This window comes from Schistocerca nitens, chromosome 1 (genome assembly GCF_023898315.1).
Source record: "Schistocerca nitens isolate TAMUIC-IGC-003100 chromosome 1, iqSchNite1.1, whole genome shotgun sequence".
NCBI classification, from domain to species: Eukaryota; Metazoa; Arthropoda; class Insecta; order Orthoptera; family Acrididae; genus Schistocerca; species Schistocerca nitens.
In genome coordinates, this window is record NC_064614.1 from 89,484,973 (window position 1) to 89,506,790 (window position 21,818).

Genomic DNA, 21,818 nt, shown 5'->3' on the forward strand with positions numbered 1-21,818 from the left:
AACAAAACGAAAACACCTGAAAAAGCTATTCTGACGTTGTGTTATGCATGTAAACATTGTAACACTCATCATCTGAAATTATTTCGCAGACATAACGTTAAATATGAAGAACACGCAATTCTAACAAGAGTTCTGTCACTGTTTTGACCAATCAAACATGGCGGCCCACCGGCTTCAAACAGACGTACATCAGACGGCCATAGTGCCATCTCCCCTCCTTATACCTCCATGGAGACAACCGCTGGTACATACCTAGCAGAAGTAACAGAATTGAATTTACAAAATTTTATTTTCTAACTTCAACATTAGTTTAAATACATGAAATAGAAATATTTAGGAGTGAAATAATTGCTTTTTGCGATTTTTTTCCGTGTAATCGATGATATCGATATACGCTGGTATCCTAATGTATCATTGGCTTGATTCCATATATGGTGCACTTTAAGTATAGTAGGAATACAGTATTAAATCTGTGCGTGATATTTTTTTTTTTTTTGAGGAGGGGGGGGCGTGGGGGGGGGGGGGGGGGGGTACACTGGGTGCAAAATGCAATACACAGGGCTGCCACCCCTGGCAGTAAGAATGTGACAAAGTAATGGGACAGCGATTTACACATATACAAATGACGGTAGTATCGTGTACACAAGGTATAAAAGGGCAATGAATTGGTGGAGTTGTCATTTGTAGTCAGGTGATTCATGTGAAAAACTCACAAACAATCAACATGGTATGAAATAACCGCAGAACTCAATGTTCGATGAACGTATCCGTTGGGACCGTGCGGCGAAATCCGACTTCAGAGGACTGTAGCAGCAAACGTCTGAAGCGAGTGCCTGTGCTAAGAGCACGACACTGCCTGCAGTGCGTGTCCTGGGCTCGTGACCATATCGGTTGAACCCTGCATGACAGGAAAAAAACCGTGACATGGTCAGATGACTCCCGATTTCAATTGGTAAGAGCTGATGGCAGAGTTCGAGTGTCGCGCAGACCCCACCAAGCCATGGACCCAAGTTGTCAACAAGACACTGTGCAAGCTGGTGGTGGCTCCATAAAGGTATGTGCTGTGTTTACATAGAATAGACTGGGTCCTCTGGTCCAACTGAACCGATCATTGACTGGAAATGGTTATTTTCGGCTCTACGGAAACCATTTTCAGCAATTCATGGACTTCTTGTTCCCAAACAACGATGGAATCGTTATGGATAACAATGCGCAATGTCACCAGGTCACAACCGTTCGCGAGTGGTTTAAGGGGCTCCGGAACGCCCTATACTTGCAATGTTAAAATAACGCTTATAAATTACATCTTTCCTCACAAAGTATTTAAGGTAGGAAGTTGAACTTTTTACAGATTATTTATTGGAATATGGGCTACAACTTAACACAGGGATTTTACAAAATTTTAGTTCAGTTATTAAAGATGATTTTTTTTTCAATTGTAATCAAAATTCACAACATTTTTTTGCAATTTTTTATTTATATATTCAAAAATATACAGTTTTTTTGGAAAAAAGGCTGCGTTAAATTATGCAGAAGGTACTGTGCAACATTTACTGAAAGTTTGAAACAAATATGTTTGGAAGATCCTTAGAAAACATGTAATTAGTATGAGAAAATAAAAGTTTTGGGAATCGAGCGACAAAGATTGGATTAACTTTTTAGTGCATTCCAGGTCCATAGGATGGATTATCTTCATCCTCTGCAAACTCCTCCTCCAGCTTCCTCTTGTTCCTCCTCCTGTTTACTCTTGCTTGTATTTCTAGACTCTTTACAGCCCTGTCTGCAGCCCGAAGGCATTCCTTGTCTAAAGCAAGCATCGTTCGTACCATGTTAGAACCTATCTTCATTCCCATATTTCTAAATACCTTGCACCTTACAATGTTGCCATCATTGAAAGTCGCAACAGCATCATACACAACAAAGTGAAGTGCTTCTTTTCCAACAAATACAGTCTTGGGGATTCTCGACCATATAACACTATTTACACTTTCATTGGGGTTTTGAGTTTTTCCGTGAATACACTTTTTCAACAGTTCAGGTGCTGCTAAGTCTCTGAAAATAGGTTTTATCACCTCCATTATTGCATGAGGCAGACTATGCTTATGAGTGTACACTTCACCAGTTAGCAATCCTTTGTTATATTTACACCAACTGTCTTCTTCTTTGGGTCACAAGCAATGTTGGGGATTTTCATCGTCTTACAGTAATAACACATACCTTTAGCTTTCCAACATTTCTCCTTTTCTTAAAAGCCTTCAGAGGATTTCTAATAACTTTACTTTTACTCATTATTATACTTCAACAAAACAGAGACTCAAGAAACAGAATTAATTAAGAATATTTTCGAGATAACGACATAAATAAACATGAAACAATCGACAATCACACCAGCGATATATATTGAACCATCACAGGTTAGCCACAACACATACTTTGTCTCACATCACTAAAATGTACCTGATGAACACGGACGTTAATAATAACACCATTTGACAGCAGTTTAACAGCGCCTCAGTAGGTCACGCCCATGTAGAACACATTTCAAAAAAAATTTAAAAATAGTTGTAGTCTTCGGAATTGAATAAATTATATATCTATTAAAGGGTAATAGTATGCAGATTCAGAAAACGCAAAAAAGTAAAAATTGAACTATTCATGATTTTGAGCCTTTCCGGAGCCCCTTAAAGAACATTCTGGATAATTCGAGTGAGTGATTTGGCCACCCAGATCGCGCGACATGAATCCCATAGAACATTTATGGGCTGTAATCGAGAAGTCAGTCTGTGCACAAAATCCTGCACCAGCAACACTTCCGCAATTATGGACGGCTATAGAGGCAGCATGGCTCAGTATTTCTGCAGGGGGCTCGCAACGATTTGTTGAGTTCATAGCAAGTCGAGTTCTGCACTACGCCGTGGTTAAGGATGTCCAATATGATATTGGGAGGACACCATGGCTTTTTGTCAAAAATGGCTCTGAGCACTATGGGACTCAACTGCTGAGGTCATTAGTCCCCCAGAACTTAGAACTAGTTAAACCTAACTAACCTAAGGACATCACAAACATCCATGCCCGAGGCAGGATTCGAACCTGCGACCGTAGCGGTCTTGCGGTTCCAGACTGCAGCGCCTTTAACCGCATGGCCACTTCGGCCGGCCTGGCTTTTTGTCACCTCGTTGTAAATCAGCTGCGTATGGAGTCCAGTTGATTTGTAAGGCTGGTTGACGCAGAGTGGCGTGGCCAGTGGGCAACCGACGACCAGATGTTTTCAGTGGTGGAGAGACCTGGAGCACGTCTTACCGGCGACAGCAGTTGAACAGCCTCTATATCGAGATAGGTCAGGAAACGCTGGCAACATGCGGTCTTCCCTTCATCTTGTTGAAAGATAACGTCACGGAGGATTGCGTACTAAATGGCACCGCATGCTACCACGCCAAGTGCTGAGTCATTACGACAACGACGGGAGCAGTACGCAACGTCAGTTCTCGCCGGAGCCTCCTCACAAGCAAACGTGGTGACGTAAACAGAAGCGGTGTTAAGTAGGCTGTTTATGTTTTCGTATTGGCAGCGTTACGTAGCGCTCTGTATAAAAATCACTGGCTGTGCTGTTTTATGTTTTCTTATTGGCAACGTTACGTAGCGCTCTGTATGAAAATCACTGACTGTGCCGTGTGCAGTCTGTGGCTAGTTTGCATTGTTGTCTGCCATTGTAGTGTTGGGCAGCGGCAGCTGGATGTTAACAGCGCGTAGCGTTGCACAGTTTGAGGTGAGCCGCCAGCAGTGGTGGATGTGGGGAGAGAGATGGCAGAGTTTGGAAATTTGTAAGACTGGATGTCATGATCTGTTATGTATATTATGATTTTTCAACACTATTAAGGTAAATACATTGTTTGTTCTCTACTAAAATCTTTCATTTGCTAACTATGCCTATCAGTAGTTAGTGCCTTCCGTAGTTTGAATCTTTTATTTAGCTGGCAGTAGTGGCGCTCGCTGTTTTGCAGTAGTTCGAGTAACGAAGATTTTTGGTGAGGTAAGTGATTTGTGAAAGGTATAGGTTAATGTTAGTCAGGGCCATTCTTTTGTAGGGATTTTTGAAAGTCAGATTGTGTTGCGCTAGAAATATTGTGTGTCAGGTTAAGCACAGTGTTGTATAATTGTTCAAAGGGGACGTTTCATATGTCGACCCTTAGCCGAGGATACCTCACTGGAATCTTCTGATTTTTTTCTTGTAGTTTGTGTAATTAGTGTAGCTATTGTTTATTGCTAGCGCGTAATTGTAGAGAGAATCTCCTTTGTAGTTGCAGTCTTTCATTGTTGTACAGTAAAACAGTTGTGGCATGCATGTAGATTTGCACCAAGTATTTCGCAGCTGCAATTAACTAGATATTATTTTCAGTGCTATGTTAATGTGTTCTCTTATTTTTGCTCTTCAAATTGTGCTTTTCTGTGTTATCGTGTGAAATATTGTGACAATAATGGCGTGTGAAAAACGTTACACTAGGTTTCAAAGTAAACTGAGAAATAATAGTGACGACGAGCGTAGCTTATCAGCACCACTGTGTAGTGAATTAACAGACATTCGAAGTAATAATTTGGTAATTGTGCATAGGGAAATGGAGCGGGCGGCAAATAATGGTGTAGACAGTGAAACAGGTAGTGAACAAGGAAGCATTATCGATCGATCGGTCGGCAACAGCTCGCCTCAGGAATCCGAAATGACAGAACACAATATTGCAAATACTGTAGACTTAGGTTTTGGGTCCTCACCGTTTTCTCAAATAAGTCAAGACACATTTTCTGCTTGTCAAAATGTGAATGTTGCCGGTGAAAATGCACTGCCAAAAAGGATAGAGAAACAGATACCAGACACTAATACATTATTATTGCAATTAATGCAACAAATGGAACAAAATCAGAGACAAATGGGACAAAGGCTTCAAAAGTTAGACTTTACACATCGGTACCATATTTCTCTAACACACAAATTACACAGCTATCTGATTATTTAACTGAGAGATAAACATTTTTTTTACTACATCAGTGACACATGTTTACACAATTACACAGTTGGGTAAATTCACATTTATGAAATTGTATTTTGTATGTACTTTGTGAACTCTTCATACTTTTTCAGAACCATTGTGATACTATGAGAGCTTTGAATGATGTATTTGGTATGGGAGCATGATTTTAAAGTACGTTTGAGGTAGATGACACTATTGAAATGAGCAGAGAATTTTTTTTAGGTTTTGACATTATTGCAGAAAGCTACGACGTTTTTGAGATTTGGCTGAGGTTTTATGATGTTATGATGACGATGTGTATTACACTGTTGCGGTATGTTTATGATCAATAAGCTGATGCTATATGAGGAATTTGATTATGCTACGTATTTATTATGATGAAATATTGAAGAAGTGTCGACGAATATGTATATGTGTAATAAGGTAAGGAATAATGAGTAGTGGTTAGGGACTCTGACTTGTGAAAAAGTATGTTGGAAACCAAGAATCGTACTTTAAGAGTTATGAAATGTGTCTAAATGCGTGAATGTATCACAACCCCGACGAATATTTTTTGGACACTGTTATATTTATAGGATTTGTTTCTACAGATTTGCAACGCAAATTCTCGAACTGCGAAATTTTTATATGAGACTGTCACAGTAGTGCAAGCCAAGTGACCTTGACGTAATGCGTCTTGAGCGGCCAGCTGTGTCAGACGCTTGGAGAAAAAGCCATTAGCGTGTGCCTTTTCAGAGGCACAGGTAAAAAAAAAAAAGAAAAATGAAAAAATGGGAGGCCATTATCCTCGCTATTGACATTTCTTTGTAGAAAGCATCGCAAATACGACACACTCAAACTTGAAAACATATGATTCCACTGTGGAGCTCTTAATTTATGATATTTACTGAAATGCCTAATGAAATGATGAGAAACATTTTACATTTATTGTCTTTCTAGTTGAGAGATTCTTTTGCCTTTAGAGACGCCATTTGCCTAGTGAATGACGTTTCACACGTTGTTTTGTATATATTTGCTCATTTCGTTTAATATCTAGTTTCTAGCTGCACTGCAGCATTGGTTAAAATAAAATTTATAGATGTACTAATATAAATATTTTGTCTACAGATCGAGTAAATAATAATTTTTTTCAAAAAAATGAGGGAGCACAAAAAGACATTTACCTTCACAGGAACTGCATTCATAATTTTCTTTTCAAGTACTTGGTAATTTATTTTGTAGAATAAGTTGTGGTGCACCACTTTAATGACATAGATATTAAGATATGAATATACATTTCCCTTATCTGCATTGTTGTCTTTAGTGTACTATTTTTTCTGCTTGAGCTATGTCATGTTTAGATATAAGTTATTGCATTTGCTGCTGCTGTTTGCCAGGCATAGTGCTACTAAATTTCACTTTGCATTACTCTGTTAAGCCAGTTTTACTACTGATTTATTTTTCTTGTTTGCTGCTCATTGACTTATATTAGTTGTAATACTGATACTTGCTTTGCCAATTTGACTATTTTGTCATTGCTGTTTGTGTTAACTGTTTTGTGCTGCTGCATTGCCTCGTGCCTTAGTTTAGCATCTGACTCAATAGATTTAAGTTAGCTTAAGATGGGGTAGGCTATATAAGAGAACGAGTTGTGATGAATTGGAAGAAATGCATTGAGAAGTTATATGACAAAGATTTGGGCCAGAATGAGTATTGTACAATGAGAAATAATTATTTTGAAAGAAATATGAGTAGAATGCAGAAAGGAGGTATAGGTAGGACTTTTTGGGAATAATGAAGAATGAAGGGAGATCTCCAAGAAGTAAAGAATGTTTTTTTTTGCAAAATACTGCAGTAAAACAATCCCTGTCCTTTCCCCTTGTGTTATTACACTTTGTGAATTTGTGTTTTTCTTGTCTTTATGTGTTTGGCTAATAAGATTTAGGTCGTAGAATTTTTCTTATAATGTGTTATTTACTTTGTAAAGATGCTTAGACATTATTTATTCTGTTTTGTTTTAATGCTCATGTGTGAAGTTGATGTTTCAAAAGTTATTCTGATCTTTTATGTATGAACTTATGTCATAATTCTTGTAACACTGATGTATATGTATATTTTTATTCTTTTGTAAAGCCTGTATTACTACAAATGTTATCTGTATTGTTATGTTCTTTAATGATATATTTTGTACCTCTGTAACTGTATTCTTATGTTATAAAATTGTAATTGACACCAGTTCATCATATTATTAACTTGTAAGTTACATTTCACTACACACGTTTCTGTTGGTCATAGTATATGGACAATATGTGAGAAGTAGGAACTGATAGTGTTTGCACGTGTGTTAATAATTCAGCAAGGGACTGGATAACAGCATTGCTGGTTCTAAGGACAGTTCCAAAAACTTTGTGAGTGCACAAGTGGTGGTTATGGACTTGCTATATTCTCTGCAAGACTCTTCGATGGTGATTGTGCACCTGCACAGTCGCAACAGATGGCTGCTGGCCGTCTCTACAAGGACTACATTGGGGCTGCATCTTTGATGGCCCACCAATACCATTATTTCTACAAGGACTACAGTGGGTCTGCACCTCTGGTGGCCCACCAATACCGTAATCTCTACCAGGACTACAGTGGGTCTGCTCTGTGATGACCTACCTACCAATACTCTTCAAAATGTCGACTGACTCTGCTGTGGGTTTGCTCTGTTGTGGACCAATACCTGTCTGCATGTCAAGAGTCAGCACTGTCTTTCCGTTGGAAGGACAACACTACTTCTTCAATACAGCATGGAAATCCACTACTTCTGTGTGAATTTTCTTTTACTGCTCAGACTTTGAGAAAAACACTGCTATTTTACTGTGATAAATGATCAGGACTGTCTTTATGGACTGTAAGAAAATTTTAGCTTTTGACCAACATTGTATCAATAAGTGTGTGCATTTGATATCTTTGTTATTGTAATTATGAAAAATTTTATCACATTATTATTGGCCAGTGCCCAAAACAATTTGTAAAATTTTTTGTGGGGAGCATGGGGGCTATGTAAGTACGCTGTTTAAGTTTTCTTATTGGCAACGTTACGTAGCGCTCTGTATGAAAATCACTGGCTGTGCTGTTTTATGTTTTCTTATTGGCAACGTTACGTAGCGCTCTGTATGAAAATCACTGGCTGTGCTATGTGCAGTCTGTGGCTAGTTTGCATTGTTGTCTGCCATTGTAGTGTTGGGCAGCGGCAGCTGGATGTTAACAGCGCGTAGCGTTGCACAGTTGGAGGTGAGCCGCCAGCAGTGGTGGATGTGGGGAGAGAGATGGCGGAGTTTGGAAATTTGTAAGACTGGATGTCATGATCTGTTATGTATATTATGATTTTTCAACACTATTAAGGTAAATACATTGTTTGTTCTCTACTAAAATCTTTCATTTGCTAACTATGCCTATCAGTAGTTAGTGCCTTCTGTAGTTTGAATCTTTTATTTAGCTGGCAATAGTGGCGCTCGCTGTTTTGCAGTAGTTCGAGTAACGAAGATTTTTGGTGAGGTAAGTGATTTGTGAAAGGTATAGGTTAATGTTAGTCAGGGCCATTCTTTTGTAGGGATTTTTGAAAGTCAGATTGTGTTGCGCTAGAAATATTGTGTGTCAGGTTAAGCACAGTGTTGTATAATTGTTCAAAGGGGACGTTTCAGCGGGACTCGTCCGAAAACACGACGCGGTGCCACTATTGTGTCCAGCGTTGCCGTTGGACGGAACAGTGCGCCGGCCGGTTTTGGCCGAGCGGTTCTAGACGCTTCAGTCTGGAACCGCGCGACCGTTGCGGTCGCAGGTTCGAATCCTGCCTCGGGCATGGATGTGTGTGATGTCCATAGGTTAGTTAGGTTTAAGTAGTTCTAAGTTCTAGGGGACTGATGACCTCAGATGTTGAGTCCCATAGTGCTCAGACCCATTTGAACATTTGAACGGAACACTGCCGGTGCTCCTCTTCCTAGTTGCGCGTCAACTGCAGCAGTGTAGACAGTCCACAGTGCTCCAGACGTGTCACAGTTGTCTCGCTGCAAAGTAGCCTATTTCGTTACTCAAGGTACGTGATGTGGCTGTACGATTTTGCACGAACAATATGCATGTCCTCCCCTTTCTCCAGGGGGATGGATATAGTCTCATCAACCAATCGATTCCATATTCGCAGGACAGTCGCATCATGCTGACCAATGCGAGCAGCAATTTCACGAATCGATAAACAGTAATCTAAACAGGTCACAAAAGTCATGCAGTACCTCCCAATTTCGCGTAGGACCTTTCGCCCATCATATTGCAGCACCCCGACGTAGCCTGGACTCGACAAGTCGTTGGATATTCCCAGCAGAAATACTGAGCCGTGCTACCTTCATAGCCGTCCATAATAGCAAAAGTGTTGCCGGTGCAGGATTTTGTGCATGAACTGACCTTTCGATTATGTTCAATAAATGTTCGATGGGATTCATGTCAGGTGATCGGCGTGGCCAAATCATTCGCTTGAGCTGTCCATAAAACCAATCGCGGACAATTCTAGCCCTGTGATACGGAGCACCGTCATCCATTTTCATTGGCAACAAGAAATCCATGAGTGGCTGCAAATGGTCTTCAAGTAGTCGAACATAACCATTTCCAGACAGTGATTGGTTCAGTTGAACCAGAGGACCCAGTCTGTTCCGCGTAAACACAGCGCACGCCATTATGGTGCCACCACCATCTTGCACAGTGTCTTGTTGACAACTTGGGTTCAAGAATTCGTGAAGTCTGCGCTACACTCGAAACCTAGTGTCAGCTCTTACCGAGCGAAATCGGTACTCATCTGACCAGACTACGGTTTTCCAGTCTTTTAGGGTCCAACCGATAAATTTTGCCGCACAGTCCCACACTGATCTCTGGGGATATTTCAGGCTTGCGTTGCTTGTCTGCTAGCAGCGTGAACTCTCGGTCGTTAAGTCAAGGCCGTCGGCCACTGCGTTGTCCGCGGTGAGAGGTAATGCCTGAAATGTGTGGTATCGCTAGCAAACTCTTAACACTAGGGATTTCGGAATGCTGAATTCTTTAACTGTTTCCGAAATGACTGCTCTGCCAATGCACTGCCCTTTGATAACCTCAGTGCAGAACAAGGATGCACAATCCCGCCCGGTATTGGTTTCAGTCCAGCCTGCAGATGAAATTAGCGGGAGAGCGAGAGCAGGAGTTTTTAAAACAACTATTGTCAAAAGTCGTAATTTAAGAAATAACGTTTACGTAACTCTTCAGGCTTTCCCGGCGATCTAATGACATCTTGGGTTGTCGGGTGTTCTGCCGGATATCGACGTCGTACTTTCACGATATTTCGGTCACGTAGCTCGTAACCTTCATCAGGTGCGACCTGAGACTGCTCCTCGAGTTTTTAATTTAAGGATGGGGCCCCTCCACTCCCGCACCAACGTGGTGACCAAACCAAAAGTTCTGCTGTCACCTCCGTAAACATGTTAGTTTTTGAATCAGGCGTCACAGGATGCAGGGTGTGATGTTATCCATGCGTCTGGGTAAGATTACTCATTAACATGGTCCATCAGGAGATAGAAGTGGTCGAAAACGATTGAAGGGTAGCGGTTGTAAGGGCAGAGGAAAAAAAGTGTCAAGGCCAGCGCCAAGGGAAAAAAACCTCTGCGACAGTAGGACGGGTAGTAAGGGCAGTAGCGGCTTGCTAGCTGCGACAGAGCATGCAAGGTGAGGGAAGGTTAGCGTGAGGTATCGTGCAACGTTACCTATGTGCTGCATGGTCGTTAGCTGGGTCAGTCCGGGTGCTGCGGCTGGGCTCGCTTGTAGTCTCCTGGGCCGGCCGCAGTGGCTTCTTCCCTGTAACATAAGAGTCCGGCGCGGCAACGCATGCGTTGCTGTTAGGCCCTCTGCTGCGCCTTGTCTGGGCCTGGTCCAGTATTTATGCCTATGGCCTTCCCCCTCCACCAACGGCTGCAGGCGCTTCCTCTGTGGTCCGCGCCCATTTCCTGCGACCTGCTGGGAATGGGCGCGGACCACAGAGGAAGCGCCTGCAGCCGTTGGTGGAGGGGGAAGGCCAAAGGCATAAATACTGGACCAGGCCCACTCAAGGAGCAGTCTCAGGTCGCACCTGATGAAGGTTACGAGCTACGTGACCGAAATATCGTGCAAGTACGACATCGATATCCGGCAGAACACCCGACAACCCAAGATGTCAATAACGTTTGCGATGCGTGATCAAGTGTAAACATCTGAAGATGGGGTGAACATAAAATGAACGTAAATTCAAAAACACATCTTTAGAGGCAAAATTTGCTGGCGTGGCGCGTCGAGAAAGGGTTGCCGTTCATATCGGTGCGTTACCGCATACGAATTAACGTCATGGATGATATAGCCGTGCCTACATGCGCTAAAAGCGCTGCTGTCGCGTCACGTGACGGGGTGGCGAGCGACCTTTAGAAAGTATGTGAATCAGGCATGTGGGTCACCAAAGCTTGCCCATGCCAGACTTAGAAGATGCAACAAATCTATTAAAGAGACTGCCTAAACCACCCTTCTCTGTCCTCCTCTGGAGTATTGCTACGTTATGTGGGATCATTAGCAGATAAGAGTGGCAGAGGACACCGCGCAGAAGTTCAGAGAAGGGCAGCTCGCTTTATCACGACATAGTGGAGGGAGTGTCAGGGTTATGAGGTTCGAGTTGAGATGGCAGTTACTAAAACAAAGGCGTTTTTCTTTGCGGCGAGATCCTTTCACGAAACTTCAAGCACAAGCATTCTTCTCGGAATGTGAAAATATTTTCTTGATTCCCACCTACATTGGGACGAATAACCTTGCAATAAAACGAGAGAAATCAGATGTCACACAGAAAGATTTAACTGTTCATTTTTCCCACTTGTTGTTCAAGCTTCAACATTCTTCTCCGAAAGCGAAAATATTTTATTCATTCCCACCTACAAAGGGATAAATAACAGTTGCAATAAAACAAGAGAAATCGGATCTTGCACGGAAGAGTTAAGTGTTCGTTTTTCTCACTTGTTATTCGAGGGTGGAACGGTAGAGTAACTATCTGGAAATGGTTCAATGAGTCCTCTGGCAATCGCTTAAGCGTGAATTGCAAGGGTTGGGTTGTTTCGGGGAGAAGACCAGACAGCGAGGTCATCGGTCTCATCGGATTACGGAAGGACGGGGAAGGAAGTCGGCCGTGCCCTTTCAAAGGAACCATCCCGGCATTTGCCTAGAGCGATTTAGGGAAATCACGGAAAACCTAAATCAGGATGGCCGGACGCGGGATTGAACCGTCGTCCTCCCGAATGCGAGTCCAGTGTGCTAGCCATTGCGCCACCTCGCTCGGTCGTGAATTGCAGTGAAGTCATATAGATGTAGATGTAGTTGGGCCTCCGCTTTGGAATCCCGACACGTGCCGGGCCATGTTTCTCCTTCTTACACGAAGCATAACATGATCTTCTCACAACAATTAATACTGAAATTTCTGAATGGGAAACCAGCTGGCTGCTCTTTCCTTATATTCAGAACGTAGATCGCGTTAACGTCTACCCACTTTGCATGTCCGCACTGAAATTCTAATTATTTGGATACACGAATATGTAGTGCACTTCATACCATTATGACGGTTATCTGATGCAGTTTTAATGACCAGCAATGCAGAAACTTCTGATCATCAATATTAAAGCGGTTCGACTGCTGCTCGACAGGAAGGAAATTCCCAGAAAAGCTTCATCCAGAAACTTCCGGCCCTTCCACGAACAGGACAGAGGAAGACGCGGCTGACTTGGCGTGTTCATCACATTTCCCCGACGGAGCGCATATATCGAGACAGATAACGAAGGAATTGGCTGAGCCACGCTGACGTTGCGTTCCGGGAAACGGCTTTCTGTCATGGATACGTAATCAGAGCAAGCTGTGCCCCTGCCACGCTGTCACACACTTGGCCCTCGGCCTCCGCCGTGTTATCAACCTGCTGTTCGAATGGAGCAATAACGAAAGGAACGGCGCGGTTTTAAAACGCCGCGCTAGTGCTGATGTGAGGGCATCGTTTATACCCCTTGCTCGGTCGCCCTCCATCCTTACGTTGGGTTGGTCGAAAGAACTCTGTTCTGATGTAACACGCCTCTTCAGTAACGTCTATACAATGACTTGTCGTCTGAAGGGACGTGTATCATTATGCTGAAGAAAACGTCACTGAAAGACATGTCCACTTCACTAAAACATAGCTGTTTAATTAGTCGTTTGTCTTGAATTTGGCATTGTTGTCTTCTTGTCAGCAGTATGGTTATGGCCGCAGATCTCTATTGGGCAAAGAATACAGGGTTTTCGTAACCATCTAGACTCTTTCAAATGGCTCTGAGCACTATGGGATTTAACATCTGAGGTCATCAGTGCCCTAGAACTTACAACTACTTAACCCTAACTGACCTAAGGACATCACACACATCCATGCCCGAGGCATCTACATCTACATCCATACTCCGCAATCCACCATACGGTGCGTGGCGGAGGGTACCTCGTACCACAACTAGCATCTTCTCTCCCTGTTCCACTCCCAAACAGAAAGAGGGAAAAATGACTGCCTATATGCCTCTGTACGAGCCCTAATCTCTCTTCTCTTATCTTTGTGGTCTTTCCGCGAAATGTAAGTTGGCGGCAGTAAAATTGTACTGCAGTCAGCCTCAAATGCTGGTTCTCTAAATTTCCTCAGTTGCGATTCACGAAAAGAACGCCTCCTTTCCTCTAGAGACTCCCACCCGAGTTCCTGAAGCATTTCCGTAACACTCGTGTGATGATCAAATTCGAACCTGTGACCGTAGCGGTAGTGCAATTCCAAACTGAAGCGCCTAGAACCGCTCGGCCACAGCGACCGGCCCTAGATTCTGTCAAGTGACTGTAAAAAATGCTTGTATTGCGATATTATATGACTATGTATGTATGAAAACAGCAAATTAAGAAGATTTTTCCTTGTTTTTGTGTTGCAGTGATCACTAGCGAAACGTCTTGTAAGTTTCTCGCTATGTGTTTCTGTATTAAATTTAGCCCAAATTACCTCTCACTCTGTAAAAAATCTACGTATTACCAAAAGTATGTACCCACAAACTGTTGCCCAACTTAGACTCGTCTGGTAACGTTTGACTAAACAGAACCTAATTGGAAATAAAGTGTAACTGATCTGAATACCGAAACTTCCTGGCAGATTAAAACTGTGTCCGAGACTCGAACTCGGGATTTTTGCCTTTCGCGGGCAAGTGCTCTACTTTTATTTTTTTATTTGTTCGTTATTGATCGTTGGGTTTGGTCGTTGCGGACGTCACGTGATATCCGTTACAGTTCGTTTGTTGATCCTTCCACTCAGTTTTTTATTACAGAGGCCAACCAGCTCTCTGACCGAACACGCTGAGCTACCGTGCCGGCACCATCTGAGCTACCCAAGCACGACTCATGCCCCGTCACACGGCTTTACTTCCGCCAATACCTCGTCTCCTACTTTCCAAACGAGGTACTGGCGGAAGTAAAGCTGTGAGGACGGGGTGTGAGTTGTGCTTGGGTAGCTCAGATGGTGCCGGCACGGTAGCTCAGCGTGTTCGGTCAGAGAGCTGGTTGGCCTCTGTAATAAAAAAACTGAGTGAAAGGATCAACAACGAACTTGAACGGATGTCATGTGACGTCCGCAACGACGAAAAACAGCCGGCCAGGTAGCTCAGCGTGTTCGGTCAGAGGGTTAGCTACCCTCTGTAATAAAAAAACTGAGTGAACGTATCAATGAACAGCCTGAAAGTGTGTCATCGGACGTCCGCCCCGAACAAATTCAACGAACACTATAGAACAAAATGAGATCACAGAAAAAATATGGTAGAGCACTTGCCCGTGAAAGGCAAAGATTCCGAGTTCGAGTCTCGGTCCGGCACACAGTTTTAATCTACCACGAAGTTTCATATCAGCGCACACTCCGCTGCAGAGTGAAAATCTCATTCTGGTCTGAATTCTACTTGTCTTTATATTAAATGCGCAACTGAAGTAGAACAATTATCTGGCCCTACTCAAAATTTCCACCTACCCCTCGACTTGACAACATTTTTGCAGATTTCTGGAAAGCACAATAGCAGACAGCGAGTAGGCAACAGCTAAGCTAGCTTTCTATTTTTTAAATAAAATTTCCAAACATTATGCAAACTGTTGCACACCATATGGTGCAATGTGGAAATGCGTAATGATGAACCTTCTTTAAACAGTGAGATGATATTCTCAGACACCGATTTTAGAACGAAGTACGTATTCAAAAAGAGAGAGTAAAACTTCGCGTGATCTTCACACGTAACATTGGTCTGAAGAATACTATGCTTAACAAAGTGAACAATGCTTTTTAAAGAATATAATGTTAAAAGAGAATTTCGATAAAAGCCACACAGCTTAATCAGTTTATATGTTACCGCGTGACTCAGGGAGCCGGCCGAAGTGGCCGAGCGGTTCTAGGCGCTTCAGTTTGGAACTGCGCAACCTCTACGGTCGCAGGTTCGAATCCTGCCTCGGGCATTGATGTGTGGGATGTCCTTAGGTTAGTTAGGTTTAAGTAATTCTAAGGTCTAGGGGACTGATGACCTCAGATGTTGTGTCCCATAGTGCTCAGAGCCATTTGAACCATTTGACTCAGGGAAGTGGTATGGTCTTTCATCTCTGAGCAAGTGAACAAAGTTAACCAGCTGACAATAATTATTCCGACAAACTAGCTGCGCACTGCTGCATTCTTCTCGCCTTTAATTATGTGCATCATATTCGTCCTTGCTCCTGAGAATTTATCAGACTGCGCAAAGTCTGTGCCACAAGACGAAAGGTTGTTTAACAGTCACATAAGTTGCTCTCTCTCTCTGACGTGCACGTCGATAACTTACATAAATGAAAATGACACGCCCGCCTTACAGGCTGGCAGTCCAATGGAGAAGGCATTTCGTGTAATTCGTGATACAATTACAAGAGGACAGTGACAACTGCATTTTTCAGCAGGATAGTGTTCCACTGTGATTCCTCAAAAATTGTGAGTTCTTGGATAATTAGCTACCACGATAATTAACCAGTCTTACATCAACTGGCAATCTCTAGTTGCTGGCATATCCCCTACTTTCTCCGGACCTGACACTTTGTGATTTTTATCTCGGGGTTATATCAAAGACGCTGTTTTCACACCTCCAATTCCCCAACACGTTGCTTAGTTACGAGGACGTATCAGGGGTATTGTGGCTGACGTCGACGTCCACACTTCAGGGTGAGTGTCAAGAGCACCCACATAATAGTATTTTTTTGGGTGGGGGCGCAGACCTGGGGGGTATGATATATTTTTCATACGCTGGTCTCCAAAATGAAAGCAACAAACGGAATTTCTTGCAAGGTTAGGTTTATTTTGCCACAAAACAACATAAACGGGTGATACTAAAGTGGAAACAGTGCAAGGAATACAGAACATAAACAGCTGGACATGCGTAACACTAGACAAAAATGTACTTCGTTTTTTTCCCAACTTAACGAATTTGCAAACAAATTCTGATAATTGGTTAAAATGCTCAGTATGGGGTGTGACCACCTGTGGCTGAAATACAGGCCTGTGACCGCTACGGTCGCAGGTTCGAATCCTGCCTCGGGCATGGATGTGTGTGATGTCCTTGGGTTAGTTAGGTTTAATTAATTCTAAGTTCTAGGCGACTAATGACCTCAGAAGTTAAGTCGCATAGTGCTCAGAGCCATTTGAACCAAATACAGGCCTGACAACGATGGAGCATGCGGTGAATGATGTCATCAGTCTCATGTTGAGTCAATAACGCCCATTCTTCCTGCAGAGCTCCTTGCAGCCTTGGAGAGTGGTCGGTGGATGCTGATGTGAAGCAAACCGTCTCCCTAACGCATCACAGACATGCTCTATGGGATTCAAATCAGGAGAGCGTGCAGGCCACGCCAGGCGTGCAGAATCTTCCGTTTCCAAGAACATCAACCACTCATGTCTTACGAGGTCGAGCTTATCGTCCATCAGTACGAAGCCTGGTCCTACAGCACCTCGTAACAACCGCACATGACGTCCAAAGGTCTAGTCACGATACCTGCCAGCAGTTAAACCTTGCTGATTCACCCGTGCAATTTGATGAAGAGGTGTTCGAGCAGGCATCCCGCTCGAAATCGGTCTCTTTCCACAAAGTTTGGGTCCCGAAATCGTACTACACGTTCCCTCCAGATACGAATCCGTCGTGAATCACTCTCCCAACCAGATAGTGACTCATCCGTGGAAAGAACATTGGCCCACTGTTCTACCGTCCGGGTGGCATGTTGACGACTCCACTCTAGGCGTTCCCTTCTGTGAAGACGCATCAGTATTACACACATATCAGGTGTCCGACAATAAAGGCCACTCTTTGGCGCGATGCAACACGTACAGTGGGTGCTGCGAACTCACATACCAGTTGCCGTGCAGTACTAAGGCTCTGCCGTCGTGCCCTTACAGCCAAATAACGGTATTCTCTTTCTGACGTCACACTTGGTAGGCCCTGCCTTGGTCTTCGGGATATACGGTCTCTATAAACTGTCGCTACATCCGAGAAACAACAGAATGTTTCATATTAAGCCATCGGGCCACATCAATTTGTTGCTGTCCTGCTTCCATTCTTCCTGTGGCCCTCCACCTCAGACAGTCTGATAGGCGTCTTCTCTGTCCCACACGGCACGGTCTGCGCCTATGTACACAGGTATTGTGGATGCAGGTCTACCCGGCAAACACTACCCCGTTTGGTAGATGCCCTGACGTCATCGTTGGTGTGTTTGTCCGTTGACCGGAGTGCCGTCTTCCGTGCAGAAACAGATCGTGGGGACATCAGGATACAGATTAGCTGGCTGTTTTTCAAGGAGTCCGTGGCGGAGTGGCCATGTACGTAAAAAACAATATTCCATTTGAGTCCATAGACGTATCACGGCAAATGCACTGAACAGATACTTGAATGTTGTGCAGGGGCAGTTGAATTTAATGAAACTAAACTTCTAATTTATGTTGTTTATGGGTCCCCTTACTCTGACTTCAGCGCATTTCTGCTCAAGCTAGAGACGTGTTGAAACTTCCTCGCAGATTAAAACTGTGTGCCGGACCGAGACTCGAACTCGGGACCTTTGCCTTTCGCGGGCAAGCGCCCTACCAACTGAGCTACCCAAGCACGACACACGCCCCGCCCTCACAGCTTTACTTCCGCCAGTACCTCGTGTCCTACCTTCCAAACTTTACAGAAGCTCTCCTGCGAACCGTGCAGAACTAGCACTCCTGAAAGAAAGGATATTGCGGAGACATGGCTTAGCCACAGCCTGGGGGATGTTTCCAGAATGAGATTTTCACTCTGCAGCGGAGTGTGCGCTGATATGAAACTTCCTGGCAGCCTCCGCAATATCCTTTCTTTCAGGAGTGCTAGTTCTGCATGGTTCGCAGGAGAGTTTCTGTAAAGTTTGGAAGGTAGGAGACGAGGTACTGGCGGAAGTAAAGCTGTGAGGACGGGGCGTGAGTCCTGCTTGGGTAGCTCAGTTGGTAGGGCACTTGCCCGCGAAAGGTAAAGGTCGCGAGTTCGAGTCTCGGTCCGGCACACAGTTTTAATCTGCCAGGAAGTTTCATATCAGCGCACATTCCGCTGCAGAGTGAAAATCTCATTCTAAAGACGTATTGATTCACTTTATAGGAAGAATCAGAAATTAGTAGTTTGTGGTGTCTTCAATATTAATTTTGTATATGATGCGCAAGAAACAGGATGTTGGTAAATCTCCTAAATTCGTGTGATCTGATGCAGATTGTGTTTTTTTCCAGCTAGGGTGTAAGGGAAAAGTAGCGCAGCCATAGACAATATTTTTATTCATTCTTCATTACTAGATGCGCATTCTGTTAGTAAAAGGGTGAATGGCCTTTCAGACTATGATGCACAAATTTTAACACTAAAAGTCTTTTGTACTCAAACAAATGCCACATATAATTACAAACTGTGTAGGAAAGTTAATCCAATGGCAACAGAGAGTTTTTTAAAACTCGTCAAGGAACAAGAGTGGCAGGAAGTTCATAGTGTCGATAACACAGATGACAAATATAATGCTTCCCTTAACACATTTCTCATGCTATTGGGGAGTTGCTTTCCATTAGAACGTTCTAAACAGGGTACTAGCAGTAAAAGACAACCTGGGTGACCGACTATTGGGATATCATGTGGAACACCGCGGGAATTATATCAAAATGTTAGAAGTAGTCACAATCAAGCTACAGTTACCCATTACAAACAGTAATGTTAGGTGCTTAAAATGTTATTAGGAAGGCAACGAGTATATGGTATGCACATAGAATTGCTAATTCACAGGATAAAATTTAAACCATATGGTAAGTTGTGAAGGAAGATTCTGGTCAGCAGCACAAGGTCGACGATATAAAGTCAGTTCGTAGTAAAAATATTTCTGTTACTGATACATCAGATATATGTACAGTATCTAACAATAATTTTCTGAGCACTGCTGCTGAATTAAATAAAAATTTAGTTTCTACAGGGAATCATATAACTTTCTTGACAAATGCCTTTCCGAGACTGATGTCTGAAACACTCCTCTGTGATACAGACAAGGGGAAGATTGAGTCAGTAATTAAATCACTGAAGACTAAGGACTCTCATGGATATGATGGAGTGCCTAGCAGAATATTAAAGTACTGTTCTGCATACGTTAGCCTTCTAATTAGCCATATTTGTAATTTTTCCTTTGGGAATGGTCAGTTTCCTGAAGTATGAAAGTACTCAGTAGTAAAGCCGCTTTTTTAAAAAGGGAGACAGGGATAAATAGATAATTTTAGACCTATTTCTATGCCATCACTGTTTGCTAAAGTTATTGAAAAGGCTGTGTATGTAAGGATAATTGATCATTTTATATCTCATAATTTGCTATCAACTGTACAGTTCGACTTTAAAAGTCGTTTAACAACTGAAAATGCTATATTCTCTTTTGTCTGTTAGTTACTGGATGTGTTAAACAAAAGGTTTCGAACGCTAAGCATATTTTTTGATTTAACTAAGGCATTTGATTGTGTTGATCACAAAGTATTACTCGAGAAGTAAGGACCATTACGGAATACGGGGAATAGTTCACATTTTGTTCAACTCTTACTCTAACAACAGACAGTAAAACGTCGTTATTCACAGTGTTGAGAATGGCTGTGATGTGGGGTGTGAGTGGGGTACGGTCAAATGGGGGATATCCCAGAGATCAATGTTGGGGCCACTCACGTTCTTTATTTACGTAAAAGATATGTCCTCTAGTATTACGGATAAAATTAAAGTATTTCAGTTTGCTGATGACACTAGCTTGGTAGTAAAGGATGTTGTGTGCAACATTGGATCGGTTTCAAACAGTGCCGTTCATGACGTAAAGTTCATGACTTGCAGAAAGTAAAGTAACGCTAAATAACAGTAAGACTCAATTTTTACAGTTCCTAATAAACAGTTCAACGAAACCCGGCCTTTTAATTTCACAGAATGGGCATATGATTAGTGAAACTGAACAGTTCCAGTTTCTAGGTGGTCAGATAGATAGTAAACTGTCGTGGAAAGCCTACATTCAGGATCCTGTTCAAAAACTTAATGCTGCCGATTTTACTATTCGAACGGTATTTGAAGTAAGTGATCGTTCGACACGAAAATTAGTCCACTTTGCCTATTTTCATTTGCTTATGTCGTAATGAATTATATTTTGGGGTAACTCTTCCAATTCAACAAGGATATTTTTGGCTCAGAAGCGGGCGATTCGGGCAATAAGTGGTGTAAGTTCGCGAACCTACTGCTGCACCCATTTTCAATAAGCTACCACAAGAATTCAAAAATCTTAGCAGTAATCCACGCGCTTTCAAATTGAAACTGAAGAGTTTCCTCATGGGTCACTCTTCCTATTCTGTTGAGGAGTTCCTTGACAAGTTGATTCTTATGTTATATTGCTGACTGCGTTTACTGAAATTTCTGGCTTGACCTTTTTCGGATTCGTAAATGTTTTATTTTTATCTGTTATTGCTTTTATATTTTAATTTCATGTACCGACACGTTCCATGACCTTGGAGATTCGCTCCTCAATTTGATCCTACGGAATCCATTGCCTCTGAGTATGGGCACCCTTGGTGAGTGGGCTGAACTGGACTATAGATTCGACGTGTGCTGTTCACACATTAAACATTTGTGAACATGACGCAAAACACTTCTTGAGATAGTGTTTTCATAAATACAATCATACAATATCTAACACCCATACAAATATTTTTTACCTTCACTTAGAAGTATCTGGTTCATATTGAATAACCCTGCATGTCATTATTCCACGCTTGTGAGTGTTGGAATAAATTACTAACTACGAAGCGAAATGAAAGTTTATATTTTACCTTTTACATTTTCAACTCTTTAGATATCAGACTGGCAGTATTTAACGTCATTTTGCTCCCTGAACCACTAATTCCAAATAAACATGTCTGTCTCCTGCAGCACCACAAAACATGCGTCGACTCCATTACACACAACTTCCCGCCAAGTTCGAACAAGAAAAATGACAAAATTCCATTTGAGGCAAAGAGGGTTAAATGAACTTTTTTCGATCAACTAATACAAAATTTAGCAAAAACTAGTAAAACTTAAATTTTCAGATTTTTCAACTTAAAGCTTGAAAATCATCATAATTACATAAAATATACATAACAATGCACGAAATAACGAATTTTAGAGAAAAGTCTTGCACGAAAATTTCTACTTGTAAATGAAATTGCTGATACCCATTGGTGTGGAAGGT